Source organism: Musca autumnalis, unplaced genomic scaffold (genome assembly GCF_047663935.1).
Source record: "Musca autumnalis isolate F117 unplaced genomic scaffold, ASM4766393v1 scaffold_2, whole genome shotgun sequence".
In the NCBI taxonomy this organism is placed as follows: domain Eukaryota; kingdom Metazoa; phylum Arthropoda; class Insecta; order Diptera; family Muscidae; genus Musca; species Musca autumnalis.
In genome coordinates, this window is record NW_027411755.1 from 72585965 (window position 1) to 72607843 (window position 21879).

Consider the following 21879-nt stretch of genomic DNA (forward strand, 5'->3'; position numbering starts at 1 on the left):
TCACCCCAATTTTAGGTGGAAAAAAATTTTTCTACCACGGATACCCCAAATGCCTAAATTATCTAATCTAATCTAAAAACCAGTAAGGAAAGGATCAAAGTCGGGCGGGGCCGACTATATAATACCCTACACCACTGTGAATATGTAAAATATAAATCGGAGCTATATCCAGATCTTAACCGATTTTGATATAATTTGGTACATTTATTTCCAGACCGAATTCAGTCACACATTCCAAATATCATTGAAATCGGACTTATATATCGTGTTTGGAGCTGAAAATACACGAAATCGGCCGAAAATATATATGGGTGCTATATCCAAATCTGAACCGATTTCTATATAATTTGGCACATTGATTTATAGACTGAATTCGGTCACACATTCCAAATTTCATCGAAATCGGAAATATATAGCGTGTTTGGTAGAGAAAATACGCGAAATCGGCCGAAAATATATATGGGAGCTATATCCAAATCGGAACCGATTTAGATATAATTTGGCACACTTATTTCTAGACCGAATTCTGTCAAACATTCCAAATTTCATCAAAATCGGACGTATATAGCGTGTTTGGTGCAGCAAATACGTGAAATCGGGCGAACATATATATGGGAGCTATATCCAAATCTGAACCGATTTCGATATAAGTTGGCTCAATTTAAGTGGCGAAATTTCGTGGCCACTGGGAACCACATATGTAAAATTTCAGCTAGTTCAAGCAAAAAATGTGGCTAAGATCCCTAAAATACCTTAAATCGGGAGGTATCGTTATACGGGGACTATACCGAACCGTGGATCTATATTGACAATTTTTAGTGGAGAAATTTCGCGGCCATTGAGAACCTCAAATGTAAAATTTCAGCTAGTTTGGGCAAAAAATGTGGCTAAGATCCATAAAATACCTTAAATCGGGAGGTATCGTTATATGGGGACTATACCGAACCGTTGACCTATCTTGACAATTTTTAGTGGAGCAATTTCGCGGCCATTGAGAACCTCAAATGTAAAATTTCAGCTGGTTTGGGCAACAAATGCGGCTAAGATCCTTAAAATACCTTAAATCGGGAGGTACTGTTATATGGGGGCTATACGAAAACTTGGACCGATATAGCCCATATTCGAACTTGATCTTCCGACGGATAAAAAAATGGTATTCCCCAATTTTCAGCGAAATCGGTCAACAAATGCGACCTGTATGTTGCGAACGGACGGACGGACGGACATGCATAAATCGACTCAGAAAGTGATTCTATGTATATCCCTAGAAGGAACTATGGGTCTATCTCGCTTCCTTTTGTATGTTACATACAAATGCACTAACACATAATACCCCTTACCACATAGTGGTGTAGGGTATAAAAAATATGTTCAGCCAGGTGAAAGGTACCACCTACGGGGCTATATCAAAGTGTGGACTTATATTTACAATTTTTGGTGGAAATACTTTATAACTGCAGCGAACCTCAAAAGTTAAATTACGGGTAGTTCCGTCAAAAAATGTAGCTAAGACCCTCAAAATACCAAAAATCCGGAGTTACCGTTATATTGGATTTATACCAAAGCATGACCTATGTTGACGATTTTAAGTGAAGAAGTTTCGTGACCACTGAGAACGTCAAATTGCAGCTAGTTCAGTTAAAAATTGTAGCTGAAATCCTCAAAATACCAAAAATTGGAAGGTGACGTTATATGTTGGCTATACCAAAACATGGACCAATGTTGACGATTTTGGTGAAGAATTTTCGCGACCGCTGAGAACCTCAAGTGTCAAATTACAGCGAGCTACCTGACCTGTCTGCAATACGCATTTTCCCAAAATTTCAGCATCAATTTTTGTGGATGGATGTGGATGAGTGATTACCGCAGACGGATGGACGGACGTGCATAGATCGGCTCAGAATTTTACCCCAATCAAGAATATATACACTTTATAGGATCGCAAATGATTTTTTCAATGCATTACAAACGAAAAAAACAAACTTAATATACCCTCCATATTATGGAGGGTATAAACTGACGTTGCCATTTTAGGCATTCTTTAATTTTGTACCATCAAAAGCCAAAAAGGGAATAAACAATAAAGTAACTGGTCGTGTGAATTGATCAATAACTACAAATGGATAAGTCTTGAATGCCTTGCATTTTCTTCTCTTGTATATTGAATATATTGATTTGTTTGTTGTTTCTTTTGTTGCCGTTGCTATCTACAATAGTATGTCTTTAGTCATGTTAATAGCAGTAACCCATCAATCGAATTCCAATTGTGTATTATACATATAAGTGTTAATTGGAGGGAGTGGTTTTCCATTCAGCTATAGGACAAAGTTATTCAGTTTTCTTTTATTATCCCTCGCTGATGGAAATAAGGTTTCAAAGTTCAAAAGGTTAATATTTAAGTAGATAAGTATAGGTAAGTAATTCAATAGTAATTATACACACGTAAAAACATCTGCTTCAACTAACCATTAACAAACTACTACTGGTATTGTAATTAGTTTTGTCTGTGACAATTATTTTCGTACCAAAATTCTTCCATTCGATACTTACCTATATGAAATACTAAACTTTTAGGTAACTAAGTGTGTCTATCACACCTCTTAAAGTTTCCATGCCTAAACACAATAACTTAATTGCAATAAATTAGGCATGTGGTGCAGGCAACAGGTTTCTACGGTTGTTTCTATAGCCTAGTTAAACATTCACATACAGATTTTCTAACTGTTCGGCATTATGTATGTGGACAAGAGAGTGTGAGTGTAAAAAAATCGTAAAGTAAAGGTTTCCATAATTTACTACAATCATGTGGACAGTAAATTAAGGTTAGTTGTATACCGTAGATTCCAAAGTAGCTTAATCCTTTGGGTGTAGTTCGAGGGAATAAGAGTTTACGAGGGCATAGTGGCAATATGGGTATTTATGGAGACAACTTGGCTTGGAAATATTTATATCAGGCTGAGTGTGATAACATCGCTGGCTTATTATACCCTCTACCATAAGACGGATTGTATAATTAATTAACTTTGTCATTCCGTTGTAACAAATCGAAATATTCGTCGGAGAACTTATGGAGAACAATACCTAAAATTTAACAGGATACCGGCATAAAAGTAGTAAAATCGTTCGGTGACTAGTGGGAAAATAATTAAAATTTTAATAAATAATTTATATATTATGCTCCGAAATTGAAACTAGGATTCATTGACTCACCTTAATACAGCAAGTATGCGTGAAAGCAAACATTTATAAATTCATTCATATTTCTCATTGCTTCCAACATATTCACCTATAGGTTATGAGAGATCCTTCCATTTGACAGCTTTAAGTTTTTCAAGCGAAAGGGTATATACAAAGTTCTTGCAAATGTACAATACAAAAACCATTTTTATTATATTTAAACTGATGAACCCCCACAGCAATATAGGTAAAGTATTTTAAATGTTTGTATGTATATGTACGCATTTGGGTCAAAGACTGTGTATGTAGTTTTTTACGTGGATTATAAAGATTACATATTTCTTTCCGGAGGTGAAGGTGAATAACGTTTTATATCCATGTAAGTCTGTAGGTTTTTTAACTTCATTTCAGGAATATTCTTAAACCATATTATGATTTTTGTATGAGAACCATTGAAGTGAACAAGAGAAGTGAATATACCAGAACATTTGTTTTTAACTCTTCCAAAAGAAACTCATACTCGTAGTAATAATTATCTTTACAAAAATTCAGTTTTCTGTCGAACTTTTGAACGGTAGAAATATTTTTTGTTCGACGGAAAACACAATCAACTTTACGGTGAATCCAAAGCCATCAAATTCGGTCTAGTAGTTGCGTAGTAGTGTTTTTTATCTTCCTTTATATTAACAAGTAAAAAGTCGTTAAGTTCGGCCGGGCCGAACTTTTTATACCCTCCACCATAAAATAGTCTTAATTAAAATGGAATAATTAGTGTCCTTTTACAATTTTAGATGGAACAACTTTTTGACAATGGGTAGACTCCTACTGCCTCCCACTGCTGCTTAAATTACACTGTGAACACAAATGTTGGGGCAGAGATAACGCTAATTCCTGATGGCCCACAGGGTCTCTAACAAAAATGTCATCACGCCATAACGCGGAAGTTCGACTCATGGCGGATCTGTCCTTCGGGGTTCATAATATACTCACCAAGGCCTTTCTTCCCCAAGAGGAATTTTCCGTGCCCCAGACTTTCACCTCCATTTTGTTGCACAGTGTTATTTAATCTAATCTAAAACCAGTAAGGAAAGGATCAAAGTCGGGCGGGGCCGACTATATGATACCCTACACCACTGTGAATATGTAAAATATAAATCGGAGCTATATCCAGATCTTAACCGATTTCGATATAATTTGGCACATTTATTCTCAGACCGAATTCAGTCACACATTCCAAATACCATTGAAATCGGACGTATATAGCGTGTTTGGTGCTGCAAATACGCGAAATCGGCCGAAAGTATATATGGGAGCTATATCCAACTCTGAACCGATTTCGATATAATTTGGCACATTTATTTCTAGACCGAATTCAGTCACACATTCCAAATTTCATCGAAATCGGAAATATATAGCGTGTTTGGTACAGAAAATACGTGAAATCGGCATAAAATATATATGGAAGCTATATCCAAATCTGAACCGATTTCGACATAATTTGGCACACTTATTTGTAGACCAAATTCAGTCACACATTCAAAATTTGATCAAAATTGGACGTATATAGCGTGTTTGGTGCAGCAAATACGTGAAATCGGGCGAAAATATATATAGGAGCTATATCCAAATCTAAACCGATTTCGATATAATTTGGCACAATTATTTGTAGACCGAATTCCGTCACGCATTCAATATTTCATCAAAATTGGACGTAAATAGCGTGTTTGGTGCACCAAATACGTGAAACCGGGCGAAAATATATACATATGGGAGCTATATCCAAATCTGAACCGATTTCGATATACTTTGGCGCACTTATTTTTAGACGAAATTCAATCAAACATTTAAAATTTCATCAAAAGTGGACGTATACAGCGTGTTTGGTGCAGCAAATACGTGAAATCGGGCGAAAATATATATGGGAGCTATATCCAAATCGAAACGGATTTCGATATAATTTGGCACACTTATTTGTAGACCGAATTCAGTCACACATTCAATATTTCATCAAAATTTGACGTAATGTTTGGTGCAGCAAATACGTGAAATCGGGCGAAAATATATATGGGAGCTATATCCAAATCGGAACCGATTTCGATATAATTTGGCACACTTATTTCTAGACCAAATTCAATCACACATTCAAAATGTCATCAAAATTGGACGTATACAGCGTGTTTGGTGCAGAAAATATGTGAAATCGGGCGAAAATATATATGGGAGCTATATCATAATCTGAACCGATTTCCACCAAAAGCAATAGCGTTCTTCCTATGGGTAAAAAAAATATAGTCCCCAATTTTCAGCTGAATCGGACAAAAAATGCGACAAAAATACATGGACAGACGGACGGACATGCATAAATCGACTCAGAAAGTGATTATATGTATATCCCCAAAAGGAACTATGGGTCTATTTCGTTTCCTTTTATATGTTACATACAAATGCACAAAGACATAATACCCCTTACCAACGTGTGGTGTAGGGTATAAAAATGTGTTCAGCTAGGTGAAAGGTACCACCTACGGGGCTATATCAAAGAGTCAACCTATCTTTAAATTTTTTGGCGGAAAAGTTTTATAGCTGCAGGGAACTTCAAGAGTGAAATTGAGTGTAGTTTCATCAAAACAATGTAGACCCTCAAAAATGGACCATGTTGACAAATTTTAGTAAATAAATTTTGTAACCACTGAAAATTCCCGAAAATCGGGAGGTACAGTTATATGGGGGGATATACCAAAACACGGACCTATATTGACGATTATTTTTGAATAGACAAAATTGTAGCAAAAATTCTCAAATTACCGATCATTACAACTAGTTCGGTTAAAAATTGCAGCTAGAATTCTCAAAATACCGAAAATTGGGAGGTACTGTTATATGGGGGCTATACCAAAACGTGGACCTGTGTTGACGATGTTTGGTGGGGATGTATCATGACCACTGAGAACCCCAAATGGCAAATTACAGCTAGTTCAATTAAAAATTGTAACTAAAATGCTCAAAATACCGAAAATCGGGAGGTACGGTTATAAGGGGGCCATACCATACCATGGACCTATGTTGACGATGTTTGGTGGAGATATTTCGTGACCACTGAGAACCTCAAATGTCAAATAGCAGATAGTTCGGTTACAAATTGTGGCTAAAATGCTCAAAATACCGAAAATCGGGAGGTACCGTTATATGGGGGCTGTTCCAAAGCATGGACCCATGTTGACGATGTTTGGTGGAGATATTTCATGACCACTGAGAACCTCAAATGGCAAATTACAGCTAGTTCAGTTAAAAATTGTAGCTAAAATTCTCAAAATACCGAAAATCAGGAGGTACCGATATATGGGGGCTATACCAAAACATGGACCTATGTTGACGATGTTTCGTGGAGATTTTTCATGACCACTGAGAACCTCAAATGTCAAATTGCAGATAGTTCGGTTAAAAATTGGGGCTAAAATTCTCAAAATACCGAAAATCGGGAGGTACCGTTATATGGGGACTATACCAAAACATGGACCTATGCCCATATCCTTTGAAATGTAAGTTTGTTGATCACTATGAACCCTAAGTGCCAAATTATAGCTAATTCGGTCTGCAAATGTGGCGAAGAACGTCAAAATACCTCAAATCCGGAGGTACCGTTATATGGGGGCTATACCAAAGAGTGGACGGATATAGCCCATCTTCGAACTTGACCTGCATATGGTAAAAGGATTCTCGGGTGCAAAATTTCAGCACTCTATCTCAATTATTGCGGACGCTAGAGTCATTACAACAGACGGACATGGCTAGATCGTCTTAGAATTTTATCCTGATCAAGAATATATATACTTTATAGGGTCGCAAATGATTAGTTCGATGTGTTACAAACGGAATGACAAACTTAATATACCCTCCGTACTATGGTGGAGGGTATAAAAATACATATATAATAATTTATATATATAACTAGCCGACCCGGTCCGCGTTGCTGGCCCTTGAAACAGTTTTATTTTACTTTAACCCATTAGTGCATAGCGTCCGTTTAATCGGACATTTTTATTTCTTACGCCAATTCTTTATTTTAGCTGATGCACTGAATAAAACTGCTTAGGATGATTGAAAACATATTACAATTTATAATTATGAAGTGAATCCCTCCAAATTTCAAGTTCTTATTGCTTGTTTATTACAAAAAATAAGAAAAATATTAAAATTTATTGTTTTCAATATATGTTAACTCGGTAATATTCTTTACGACGTAAAATATCACATGATTTACTTCAATAAAACCCAAATATGATGTCAAAGGAGTAAATGAACTTATCTCAAATGCAACAAACAACGCCAAACCAAGATTAGTAACAAAATATATCGCACACAAAGTGTTTTAATTGCATAACGTCCGATATAACGGACGGTCTGTAAAACATAAAATAGTTTATAAATGACAAAAGTTGTACTTGAAATGTTTTATGTATCTTACTATTATTCGAAAACAAACAAAAATTATGAATAAAAGTCGCCAGGGGACTTTATGCACTAATGGGTTAAGTCAGCAATTGTATTTTTCATGCATCGCTAATTAGTAGCGATCTACAAGTGATTATAAAAAAAATCTTCAGATTTGTTTCTGTCGATATGCAATTTTAACATACCGCCAAAAAGCTGATGACTTGAGACATGCATTTATTTCATCTGCTGGAATAGTATAACTGGAATTGTTTGTGCATCAAATACCCCAAATCTGCCTAAAATATATATAAGAGCTATATTCAAATCTAAACAGATTTCGATATAATTTGCCACACTTATTTCTTGGCCAAATCCCGGCAAGCTTTCCAAATTTTATTGAAATCGTACATATATAGCGCGTTTCGTGCATGAAATACCTAAAATCGGCCGAGAATATATATAGGAGCTATAGCCAAATTTGAACCAATTTCTATATAATTTGGTACACTTATTTTTAGACTAAATACCGTCGCACATTCCAAATTGAAATCGGACATATATAGCGTGTTTCGTGCACCAAATGCCTTAAATCGGGCCGATTTTTACCAAAATAAATAGCGTTCGTCCTTTGGCCAAAAAAACTATCTTTCCCAATTTTCATGCGAATCGGACAATAAATGCGACCTGTACTTTGTTTACAAAAATACATGGACGGACGAACAGACGGTCAGACGGACAGACAGACGTACATGCGTAAATCGACTCAGATAGTGATTCTATGTATATCCCTAAAAGGAACTATGGGTCTATCTCGTTTCCTTTTGCATGTTACAAACTAATGCACAAACACATAATATCCCTTACCACAAGGTGGTGTAGGATATAAAAAGTGGGCGTGGTCGGGTCTTAAAACCACAAATAAGTGCCTCGGGTCGGAGGCACAACCACCATTGTCTGTCGAGTTAATTTTCAAACCCTGCTCCGCCGAAATTTTACAAAATATATAGCTTATTTTCACCAGCGAACGTATATGCAGCCTATTTCCACCATGATTATCCCGGTACATTACATGAAATTTGTAGGAAAATCGGCTTGGAAGTTTCAGAGATACATATAACATATTAAACAAAATGGGCATGTCCGGGTCTTAAGGCCCCAAAATGAGTACCTAGGGTCGGAGACACAACGACAATTGGCTCGCAAATTAAAAAATACGGCATTGTGGAGGTATTTTTTAATTTGGAAGTGGAAGTTCGGAATAGAGTGTTTCGGAGCTGGGTGGATCGGAGGGTGCAAGTTCGGAGCTAGGAGGTTCAGAGGGAAAATGTTTCGAGCGGGGTGGTTTGGACGGTAGAAGTTCGAAAGAATTAATTCAATCGTTCGTTTCAGCTTTGCTAAAATAGCGTTTTAAAAAAATCAGTCATAGGGGCCTGTTTTCACCATGGGTCCTCCCTGTACATTCTTTAAATTTTCAGGAAAATTGGTTCAACAGAATTTATAGCCTATTTTCACCACGGGTGAATAATAATTTAGTTATTCTAAAATATTAAAACAACAACAATGGGATTAAGTCAGACTATTTGAAAAAAAAGACAAATGTTGTTAATTCTGTTATAGATAAATCAAAGAGAACAAGTAAAAAAGTATCAGTCGGCTTTGTCGACAGAGATATACCCTCAGCCTATGTCTAGGGGCTTTTCAGAATTTTCTGGCCCTTTTTGGACATTCGAACTTGCCGAAAAATGCTGATTACGATTAAAGTTAAAAAGTGTTACGGAGGAGGCACTTGAAGGAATATCGTTCTAAACAGGACAACGAACACCATCTGTATACATTTACAAACGATCTTCGAACAGAGCCTTAACTGCATTTAGGCACAAACGTTAAACTTTTGTGGGAGAGGTACCCTAAGAAGAGGACCTACATATATGGACCATTTTAGAAGTTAAACTAAATTTGGACAAAATAATAGGAGATCCAAAGTTTGGACCAAATTGGTTGATCGGTTCGAGAGTTATCGTACTCTCCATCCACTACATATGGTGCCATAGGGGTTTTTACGCCTTTCGGTCTGTTTTCTAAAGAAGTATGGCTTTGCCTCTGAAAAAAACTTTTACCGTCGTAATTGAGGCAGCAAATTCAAGTTGCCTCAACAAAAATCAAGGTGACTCGGGAGTAAGTCTTAAGGTGAACTTATCCGAAATTGAGTGTGGGAGGTACCCGAAGGTGTGGACAAATATAGTCTATATTCAAACCTGACCTATATCTGGTAAATCTATTAGGATGTGTAAAATATGGACCAAATCGGTCACTCCCGCCAAGAGTTATAGTGGGCACAATTTTTCCGAACATTTTCGAACTTTTGTGAGGGAGGTACCGGAAGGAGTAGACCGATATGGCTTATCTTCGAACTTAAACTAAGTTTGAACAAAATATTACTAAGGCCAAACTTTGGGCCGAAACGGCAAAACCGCTCGAAAATTATTTTGCGCTCCAACCACTACACACGGTGTCGCAGGGGCTGTTTGCAACTTTCAGGCTATTTTTTCAGGAAGTATGGATTTGTCCCTGATGAAATTTGTACCCTCGTATGGGGGAGGAGAGAGGGCGGGCAGTGACTACAAGTTGTTACAGCAAAAATCAAAGCGATTAGAGAGGTCCTAAACTGATCTTTTTCGGAATTTTGAGTGGGAGGTACCCGAAGAAGTGGACCGATTGATATTGGAACCTCATCCAAGTCCGGTAGAAATTTCACCATGTGCAAAGTATGGACCAAATCGGTTACTTTCTTCAAGAGTTATCGTGCGCACAAATTTTCCGAACATTTCCGCAGTTTTGTGGGGGAGGTACCGGAAGGAGTGAACCGATATAACCCATCTTCGAACTTAAACTAAGTTTGGACAAAATATTACGAAAGCCAAATTTTGGACCGAATCGGTTGATCCGTTCGAGAGTTATCGTCCGCTCCAGCCAGCCAGACAGACAGACGGACATCGCTAAATCAACTCCAAATTGTCTGAAACACATTTCGTCCAAACATACTTGGGGTCTAAAACCATTATTTCGCTGAGGCACATTTGTCCCTCGTTAGCATAAATGCTGAGGGTGTAATAATGAACGATTCTCATTTACCAAATGTCACGGCTTTAATAGAAAATTGATACTAGTTGTATTCCATTTTTGCTTGTTCCTTCTGGATGTCATCATCATCAGCATTATTTTAGCTGATTTATTTTGTGAAATGCAAATTCTGCTACTCAGCCATCAAATTATCTTAACTCCTCAAAAATTCGTAGTCGAAACTGAAAATATACTCAATACATTTTCGATTTTTAGTATGGATACTTTCTTATTTCTGCTAACTGGTTACTCTTCCTTGTCATATAGTTTTTTTAATGTTTTATACAAACATCTTTCAAGGACTTTTGTGTTAAGATTCAATACTTATGGCTGAATGATAGACAGCGCAAGGCATAAACTATAAAGTCATCGTCTTTATCGTCAATGTTGGACAAACATAGCAACAAGTCCTCAATTTGTATGAGTGCTTACTTCGTAAAGGGCAATAAATTTAGCTTGGATTACAGACAGATTTCAGTTTTTATGTTTCATTGCACATTGGTAGTGAGTGGGGGTTGATTAAAGATATTTTTATGTTAAATACAATGTACAATACATACAAGAAATATTTTAAACAGTATAAAATGTACACCTTTAGATATGTAATTCATTAATGGCATAAAATTATTTTATAAAAGAAAAATAATTTCAAACAAACTTTTCGACTAACACATCTAGTTTCAATGCATTTAATACGAATGCAATAGTGGTATTCGATGTTGTTCAAGGATTGCTCCGTTAGACCGGATCCAAGACATTAACAGTAAAGTCTACGTTGGTTTATGTAGAACGCACCGCTTCAAGTATATCCTAGTCTAGGCAAAAGAACAACTCGCTATGTCATATAAATATATTGATAAAAACTTACCTTTAATTTATTGAAATCCAGAAGAAAACTGTAAAGAAATCGAGAAAAAAACTAATTTTAAAGTAATATTTTGGTAATATTCAAAAAAGTTTTTCAATCGTTGAAGTTGAGGTTCACCATTTAATAAGTCGCGAACTGCTAATATATTTTATAAAATATGAATATATTTATATTAATTGAAGTGTTTTAGCCACGATCTCATAATATGGACCATAACAAATAATTTTCGTGGAAGCTGCGTTGGTGGTAATATTAAAAAATGGGTAAAAATGTGTTGAAGTTTACAAGTGTTTTTGTGTTCTTTCTTGATTTCTGGTCAAACCACGGAAAATTCAGACATAAGCGCAACAAAAGAATTGAAGAATACTCCTTGGGCAACATGGTTCTAATGAATGACTTTTCGATATATACACTGCATCCCCCTAAAATCGATGCTGACATTTTGAAGTTTCGAAAACTGGGGTTTTCGAATTTTTCTTGTAATTAGAGGGTGCAATTAGATAATAATCCAAACTAGTTTATAGGATTGTAGAACTCGCGATTCTACGTCGTTCGATGTATATCTCATGAGTGTGCTCCGTACAGCTTCCTAGTAATAGGAGTCCAAAGGCGAAAATTTGGTGCGTAATTTTTCTTTAAAAACCTATTTTTTGGCTTAAAAATGTACAACTGTGACTCAGGTACCCTTGAACACCGCGTGATTTTAGTTTTTTTACGTGCCGGATCTAATGAGCTCTTCCGCTGTCGAATCCATCCACTAAAACGCCGGATATAGATACCTTGAAAGTAGGAAAATCTGCAAAAATATATTTTGACAATTCCGCGAATTGAACCGCGATTTTCTTTGATTATTTTTGCATACATTTAATCCTTTATACGCGATTATAATATTTGCCAAAAAGGTGTGTCACAAATTACAAAGATTCAGGAGTAGTATCCCTATTTATCCCAAAATAGAATGCGGTGGCACATCGGCAGTTCTTGACGAATCTGTCTAAAATAATTTATATTGACGTATTTTTAATAGGGGGCCATTGAAATCGGATGCATGTCGCGTAATTTTTGCCCACTTGAAGGTTTTTTGAATAGTAAGATGCAACTGATGGCACACTTTGGCCGCTGAATGAAACATGGGAAATCCATGCATATTGATAGACATGGACTCCCTGTATCCGAAAAGCACATGCACCTTAACCGATTTAAACCAATTCGCGAATTATTCGGTTTTTAACTTCCATGTTTTTTCTTTGATTGTAATTTCAATATTACTCTCTACTTCTTATTTCTATTGCTTATCGCAGAAAGCAAATATACTTTCACGATGACTAATTACATTTCTCGTAGAAGTTAAAGCAAAATACTTCAGGATTTGGATTGAAATTTAGCAAAATAATAGAATGACTCCCAACATTTATTTTTAAAATTTTTCGTATTTAACCAAAAATATATTTGTGAATTAATTTCCAACAATAAGTTTCCGTTCTTTGTTGTTGCTGTAATATGAAAGTTATAAACGCGATATTTATAATTTTGGTCTCACATTTTTCTACGCGTTGTCTAGATTCTGTACGTATTTTTAAATTATTTTTTTAGAGATTTTTTGGACTCTGATTTAGAATAAATAAAATTTATTCCAAGATTTCTTCAATATTTTTTGATTTTCCGCGAAAATAAAAATAAATATAGCAACTATTTTAGCATCTACGGATAGATATCAAATGCTGCTAACAATTCATATATACATGTTCATATTACAACACAATAGGAATTTTTAAATATTTTTTCTTTACAAGGGAGTAAAACCGCATATAACTTTTGAGTGCAGCATCCAATTTTGTGAACGCGAACAGGTTTGAAACCACGATTTTTTTCGTAACCCATGACCACAAATGGCGGATGTGCTCGCCAAAAAAGTTTTTAATTTTTTTTCTATGTAATTGTAAAGGAAATTTGAAATTTACCTTATATATATTTATATAAATTATAGGGTATAAAGGGTTAGCAGTCGAAAAAATTATATACCTGGATAGGCAACAACAATTTGCTAACATTACAAGATTTTCTTAAATTTTTAAATTTCATTAAAAACCTTCCATTTTGCCTGAGGAATGTTTAAAATTTAGCATTATAATTAGAATACCAAACCATGGAAACCTATGACAGTTTTATTTTAATCCTTTTTATTCCCTCCACCATAGTATGGAGGGTATATTAAGTTTGTTTTTCCGTTTGTAACGCATTGAAATACTCATTTGCGACCCTATAAAGTATATATATTCTTGATCAGGGTAAAATTCTAAGTCGATCTGAGCACGTCCGTCCGTCCGTCCGTCTGTGGTAATCACTCTAGCATCCACAAAAATAGAGATAGGACGCTGCAATTTTGGGAAAATGCGTCTTTTGTTTGCAGGCAGGTCAAGTTCGATGATGGGCTATATCGGTCCACGTTTTGGTATAGCCCCCATATAACGGTACCCCCCGATTTACGGTATTTTGACGTTTTTAGCTACATTTTCAGACCGATTTGGCTATAATTTGACATTTAGGGTTCTTAAGTGTCAACAAACTTATATAACAAAAGTTGTGGACATAGGTCCACGTTTTGGTATAGCCCCCATATAACGGTACCCCCCGATTTGCGGTATTTTGACGTTTTTAGCTACATTATCAGACCGATGTAGCTATAATTAGATATTTAGGGTTCTTAAGTGTTAATTAACTTATAAATTAGAAGTTGTGGACATAGGTCTACGTTTTGGTATAGCCCCCATATAACGGTACCCCCCGATTTGCGGTATTTTGACGTCTTTAGCTACATTTTCAGACCGATGTAGCTATAATTTGACATTTGGGGTTCTTAAAAGTCAATAAACTTATATAACAAAAGTTGTGGACATAGGTCCACGTATTGGTATAGCCCCCATATAACGGTACCCCCCGATTTACGGTATTTTGACGGGTTTAGCTACATTTTCAGACCGATTTAGCTATAATTTGACATTTGGGGTTCTTAAAAGTCAATAAACTTATATAACAAAAGTAGTGGACATATGTCCACGTATTGGTATAGCCCCCATATAACGGTACCCCCCGATTTACGGTATTTTGACGGGTTTAGCTACATTTTCAGACCGATTTAGCTATAATTTGACATTTAAGGTTCTTAAAAGTCAACAAACTTATATAACAAAAGTTGTGGACATAGGTCCACGTATTGGTATAGCCCCCATATAACGGTACCCCACGATTTACGGTATTTTGACGGGTTTAGCTACATTTTCAGACCGATGTAGCTATAATTTGACATTTGGGGTTCTTAAAAGTCAATAAACTTATATAACAAAAGTTGTGGACATAGGTCCACGTATTGGTATAGCCCCCATATAACGGTACCCCCCGATTTACGGTATTTTGACGGGTTTAGCTACATTTTCAGACCGATTTAGCTATAATTTGACATTTGGGGTTCTTAAAAGTCAATAAACTTATATAACAAAAGTAGTGGACATAGGTCCACGTATTAGTATAGCCCCCATATAACGGTACCCCCCGATTTACGGTATTTTGACGGGTTTAGCTACATTTTCAGACCGATTTAGCTATAATTTGACATTTAAAGTTATTAAATGTCAATAAACTTATGTGACAAAACTTGTGGACATAGGTCCACGTTTTGGTATAGCCCCTATATAACGGTACCCCCCGATTTACGGTATTTTGACGTTTTTAGCTACATTTTTAGACCGATATAGCTATAATTTGACATTTAGGGTTCTTAAGTGTAACTAAACTTACATAACAAAAGTTGTGGACCTAGGTCCAAGTTTTGGTATAGCCCCTATATAACGGTACCCCCGATTTACGGCATTTTGACGTTTTTATCTACATTTTCAGACCGATTTAGCTATCAATTGACATTTAGGGTTCTTAAATGTCAATAAACTTATATAACTAGTGGACATAGGTCCATGTTTTGGAATAGCCCCCATATAACGTTACCGCCCGATTTCAGGTATTTTGGGAATTTTACCAACAAGTTTTAACCGAATTATCTGTAATTTGAACATTTGAAATTCTTAGTGGTCACCACACCTCTCCACCAAAATTGTCAAAAAAGCCCTCATATAACGGTACCTCCCGATTTTCAGTAATTTGATGATTTTAGCTACAATATTAAACCGAACAAGCAGTAATTTGACATTTTAAGTTCTTAGTGGCCACAACACCTCTCCATCAAAAATTTTCAACATAGGTCCATGTTCGGATATAGCTCTCATGTAACGGTACCTCCCAATTTTCAGTAATTTGGCAATTTTAGCTACAATTTTTAACAGAACTAACTGTAATTTGACATTTGAAGGTTGTAGTGGTCACCACACATCTGCATCAACAATTTTCAACATAGCTCCAATATAACGATACTTCCCTATTTTCGGTACTTTGAGGATTTTACTTAAAATGTTTAACCGAACGTAGGTCCATGTTTTTGTATAGCCCCAAAACAAACCTCCCGATTTTCCGTACCTTAGCTTTATTTTTTGGACGAACTTTCTGTAATTTGAAATTTAAAAGTCAACAAAAATTCTGCAACAAAAATTGTTCATTTAAGTTCATATTTTCGTATAGCCCAGATACCTACGAACTAGCTGTTAATGGCATTTGAAGTTCCCACGCTATGTACCGATTTTCGATATTTTGAGGATTCTAGCTAAATTTTTTAACCGAATTAGGAGTTATTTGACATTAAAGGCTCCCATCAAAAACTGTCAACTGTTATTATAACCCATATTTAACAGTACCTCCCAATTTCTAGCCCACCAAAAATTGTCAACAGGCACCATAAAAAAGGGCCTCCCGAATGAAGCATTTTATGTACATTATCTGACATTTTAACGTACTCACTTAAAGTTGGGGACAGGAATGAATATTTTATGGTGGAGGGTATGAAAAGTTCGGCCCGGCCGAACTTAATGCTTTTTTACTTGTTCACATTTAATTCACCAAATTAACTTCATATTATAATATGCAAATATACTCCACTATCCCTGCGCACTAGTCGTCCACGGAATTTCTTTTATATGATTGCGACATATTTTAGGCGTTCGGTCATACATACATAAGTTGATATTAATATACCAGTGATATATTATTATAAAATACCAGTGATATAGACCATACATTCACTATCATTACTGGAAACGTTATGTATTATTTTTTATTTTATATGAGCAGATAGACCTTTTTGGCTATACACTCGGGTTCATCTGAATAACTTTGAAATTTTGTATTTGTATATGTTAAGGTCTCTTCTACCCAGCAAAAAAGTTTGGAAGTAGTACAATGCAGAGTTGTGATTTCAATACATCTTTCGATGCAGTCCACACGGAGTTATGAATATGAACTCCGTTCAATACATTTTAGAAGCACTCGCTTAAGATCCCTAGCCAAGCCAATTTTTTGATCCCAATAAAAGATGTCGCAGTCTTTTTTTCCGAACACAAGAAGGAGTGTCTAAAATTCTAAGAATTTGTTTTAACAAATAAAGAAATACAAACTAAGGTTGCGAACATTGCTGCAATTCACGAGACACAAGTTATTTTTGGAGTGTAGTTGGAAATCTGAACTGGAGTAGGAGGAAAAATATAAAACCATTTGATGAAGCAAAGCAAAATCAATTGCGGTGTAATAAAATGCAGAGCAGAGGAAGTAAAATAAGTCACGATTAAATTTAATGGAGAATATTTTATAATCTGTGTTAATGTAATAAAGTTAATATTCTTGTTTTCCACAAATAAGAAATTTATTTTATTTATTTTGGGACATTTTGCAATGGCTTGGATTTTTACTGCATCTTTAGATTGATTAAAAACACAATCCGAAGAGTGCCTCTAAATTCAATCCAATACACTACATCAAAAGCTGTGATTTGGATCGAAAATGGAGTGCATCCTAGCTGTGTGCAGTGGAAGCAAACTGGAGTGCTTCCTAGCTACGCGCTCTCTTGTAAAATTCCAAAGTGAATTCATAGAAAAAGATTTACTCCAAGGGCACTTGTACTATACTTTTTGCTGGGTACTGTGTTTGGATTACAGGTCCATACTATATAGTTTTTGAGAGTCCTATGCTATGCCAACATTCACATAAAAAACAAATCGGTGTTGCCATATTTTCGGATAATATCCCGATCATAATAAAAATGTATAAAAAAGTGCCCAATATGTGGTCTCATCAGAATAGGTTTGAATCAAATAAAATGGAAAAAAGTATGCTAATATTGCCCAACATTTTTGCTTTAATTTAATACAATGTAACATTTATGTAAATCCTACAAAGAGCTTGAGCCACTTTCTTAGGATAATGTGTTCAACCCTCAACCTGAAAAAGTTACCATGAACTTTGATAGAAAACCAAGAAATTTGCAAACAAAGAATTTGAAATTACTTTTTTATTTCGTTAGACCCCTTCTGAGCTTTTAAAATTATCTGAGAGCAAATATCAAGGTTAGCCATAATACATATTAAGGTCGATAAAGTACAAAAGTCATTAAAAATATTTGGTATTTTGGGTTAAGTTTCATTATGTTACTAACCTTGCAGCATAAATTTGAGTATGATCATTCTCATAACTGCACCACCGTTGACCACAAATGCTCGAAAATTGGCCAGGACGACGATTAATAACGTGGAAAACTGTAATTCAAAGGGATATGATATCCCCAGCTTTTATACGGCTTTTGTTCTCAAGTCATAAAAGACAGAACCTATTCTGATGAGCCAAAAAATTGGGCACTTTTTTGTACATCTTTATAATAATTGGTCCGAAAATATGACAACACTGCTATATTTTTCGTGTGAATATTGGCATAATATAGGACTCTCAATAACTATATAGTATGAAACTATAATCCAAACACAGTAGAGGAGATTTTAACATATACAAACAAATTTCACACCTATTCAGATGAGCGGGAGTGTGCATTCATGTTTCATCAACTATTAAAATTTGTATTAAAAAATATCAAAAGATTCACTTTGGCAGTTTTGTTGAGAGGTGTGTTTTACTTACTGTTTGTATATAAGTCAAGCTTTATCTCATATTTGTTGTTTTCAAATTTAAAAACAACAAGTTTAAAGTGGGATTTATTTAAAATTGATTACTTTTGGGGATGGCAGGGAAGACTAGTTTCGTCCAACGCCACTTGGACTCATCAGTTGTCTTGTTTTTAAATTTGAAAACAACAAATGTGAGATAAAGCTTGACTTATATACAAATAGTTAATATCAAAATATATTTAGAAGTAGTTTTCGGTGATTTTAACCGAATCGAAAAATGAAGAAAAAAACAACCAATATTTCGAGATATTACATTACTTTTGACTTTACTTTTACTTTTGAGTTTGAGTTAGTTTTCTCTTTTAGAGTTAAGCTTGATGATCGAAATTTTTTGCTAGTGAAAAGTGAAAAAGGAATGCCAAGGATCGAACCCACACAGTCACCAAATTATGTGACCTGGTTTCGCTGTTAGTTGAGCAGCTCTTCAGACATATCGACTGTGGAATGGCTTCTCTGTCCTAGAACTTTTTTTTGGTTTTTCAAATGCAAATGTGTTTTTAATTTTATTTTATTTCTTTTTGATTTTTTTCGGAAAAAATGTTTTTAAAGCAGTAAAACGATCCGTGAGGAGCTCTTAAACTTCATTTTCCAAATTGTGCGGGACCGATATATTCCATATTCCAATCTGAAATAATACGATGTGTATGCCAATATCTCTGAAGTATGGAAAAATTGCACCGGCATACAGGAGACCGCAAAGAACACCTGCTGCAAAAAATTTAAAACGAGAGGATCACTTAATCTTAATTTTTTCCGAGTTTTGTATATGAGGTACCCAAAGGAGATGACCCATATAGTCCACATTCGAACCAGATCTATGCCTGGAAGCAATAGTTCGAGGGAGTCATCGTTCACACCATTTTACAAAAAAAATTAACTTTTGTTGGGACGAACCGGAAGGAGTCGACCGAATACCCCATGTTCGAAGTTAAACTAAGTTTGGGGAAAATTTAAATCGGATCGGTTGAACCGTTCTAGAGTTATCGTGCGTACCAGCCAGCCAATCCCATAGACGGAAGGGCTAAATCGACCCCTAATTGTCTGAAACAAATTTCGTTAAAACATACTTAGGGTCTAAAACCATTATTTATAGAAATGAGTTTGGGGTTTTGGGCATTGAAATCGAATTTGGAACCACCGTACCGTATGATTAATAAAATAAGCTTATGTTAACAATTCATAGTAATTATACGCTTCATTGGACGTAAGATTTCATATTTACCAAATAATCACCTCAATCACGATTGGCAAATCCGTGTGCATTTTGTTTATGTTTTCCCTTTTCGACTATTACGAACATAGAATTCGCATTCATATTTTCATCAAAGTTTATCCACATTTCATTAAAACACTCTCTACAACACGTCATTGTAATCATTTACAGAGTCTCCTTGGAATTTTGTAATTTACTTGGTTTAATTTGCTCATTTCGTACCATTCATTACATGGGGCCTATCAATGCAGAGAAAGCGAAATGCCAATTTAAATCTAATCACCAAGCCTTGAAAATACCTTGAATCAGGCGGTACCATTATATAGCGGCTCTACAATACATAAACTATATTGACAAATGTTGGTAGGGACATTGACTACCTTTAAGGAAAAAAGGCCAATTTACATCCAATTTGTTTGGAAAATGTAGCTGAAGCCTTAACAACGCCTTAAATCGGACGGTACGGTTTTGTGGGGGCTGTACCAATACGTGGGCCTATATCAGATGTTTTTGATATGGGCGTTTTTTACTCTCAGGAAAATAATATAGCACGCTTTGAAGGGAAAATTTAAATTATTTTACTTTAGTTTTATTTTATGCCGCAAAATGGTCAGAAAGAATATATGATTATATTCTATAAAATTAATTAGGAATGTAAATAAAATGTTGAAGTCTCAGACTCAAATTTGTTTAATTTGTTAACAAACAAGATTAAATAAATCACAATGTTATTAATAAGAAATATTAATTAATTAATTTGGAATATTTGGAATATATTAAAGTGTTATTGCTAATTAGAGTTGCGTAGTTCCGGAACGAACTAGTTCCAAGGAACTATTCCGCACAAGGAACTATTGGAACTATATCCAGCTCTTGCGTTTATATAGTTCCTTTAGTTCATATAGTTCCTCTCGTTTTTCTCGTTCCTTCAATTTAACGCCTACGTCGATCTTTCGTTGTTGCTGTTTGTTCGCTGCAATTTATTTATTTTTATGTCAATTCGTCCACCAAGCAATGAAAACATTTCGGTCTAGGAACTATTTGGAACGAAAAAAAAAGAAACAAAAAAAGCGACGAAAGAGAAAAATTCGTTTAACTATTGCGGTTTCGGAACTATTTGGAATGAAAAGAACGATGAAAGAGAAAGATTCGTTGAACTATATCGATCTCGGAACTATTTGGAACTACTTTAAGGAACTAGTTCCTCTTGCGAAAAGGAACTAGAAAGATCGATCCGCTCCGGGAACTAGTTTGCCCAACTCTATTGCTAATCACACAAAATTTACGAAACACATCATCTTCATCTTTGAGAATATAAATTTCACGTATATATAATTCATTGTACCCTTTATAACCTTATGTAATAAAGTTATATTATAATCATAAGAATATCCTAAGGGCTTTTTATCATTAATTCTAATGCTTATATAAACTCATAAATAAGAAAACCTACACCATAAACTACCCTACTACTTTACAATAATACATTGCCAGTTAATTGGTTGATTTCTAAGCACAAAATAACTAGGATATTGTTTATTACCGGAGAAGAGAAAATAGGGATAGCGTGGGAAGGAGGGGTCAAGTAAAGAAATATTTACCCAATCATTTAACTCAACATCGATGCTGGAGGCCGCCATAAGCATTTGCTCAACCAAACCATAACACACAAAAATCAAAGTGAACATTTAACAATTTGTTCAGAACCGCTGCAGGTTGTCATTACAAATGTGGCTATTTTATGTATAAATGTGTGCGGGATTTGTGTAAGTGATACGAGTAGTTCAATCTATTCCATCAATAGGTATATAACAAAATAATATTATCTGCTTTATGACAGATTGAATATCCTCTTTATTTTTCATCGCCCAAAATGCCACTGCTACTATTGTGGCTTAATTGTGGCCTGTTCTGGTCACTTTGATTTATGATTATGACTTTTTCCGAGCTCATTT

General features: G+C 35.3%; 1 protein-coding gene across 1 annotated transcript in view; it reads right to left on the minus strand.

The window, feature by feature from the left end:
• LOC141394089 (short neuropeptide F-like) overlaps positions 1-21879 on the minus strand; it is a 251317-nt gene that overhangs the window by 201356 nt on the left and 28082 nt on the right. The window contains exon 2 of the mRNA XM_073967936.1: positions 11600-11627. The gene's annotated coding sequence lies outside the window, so the exon portion shown is untranslated. The remainder of the gene's footprint in view (positions 1-11599; positions 11628-21879) is intronic.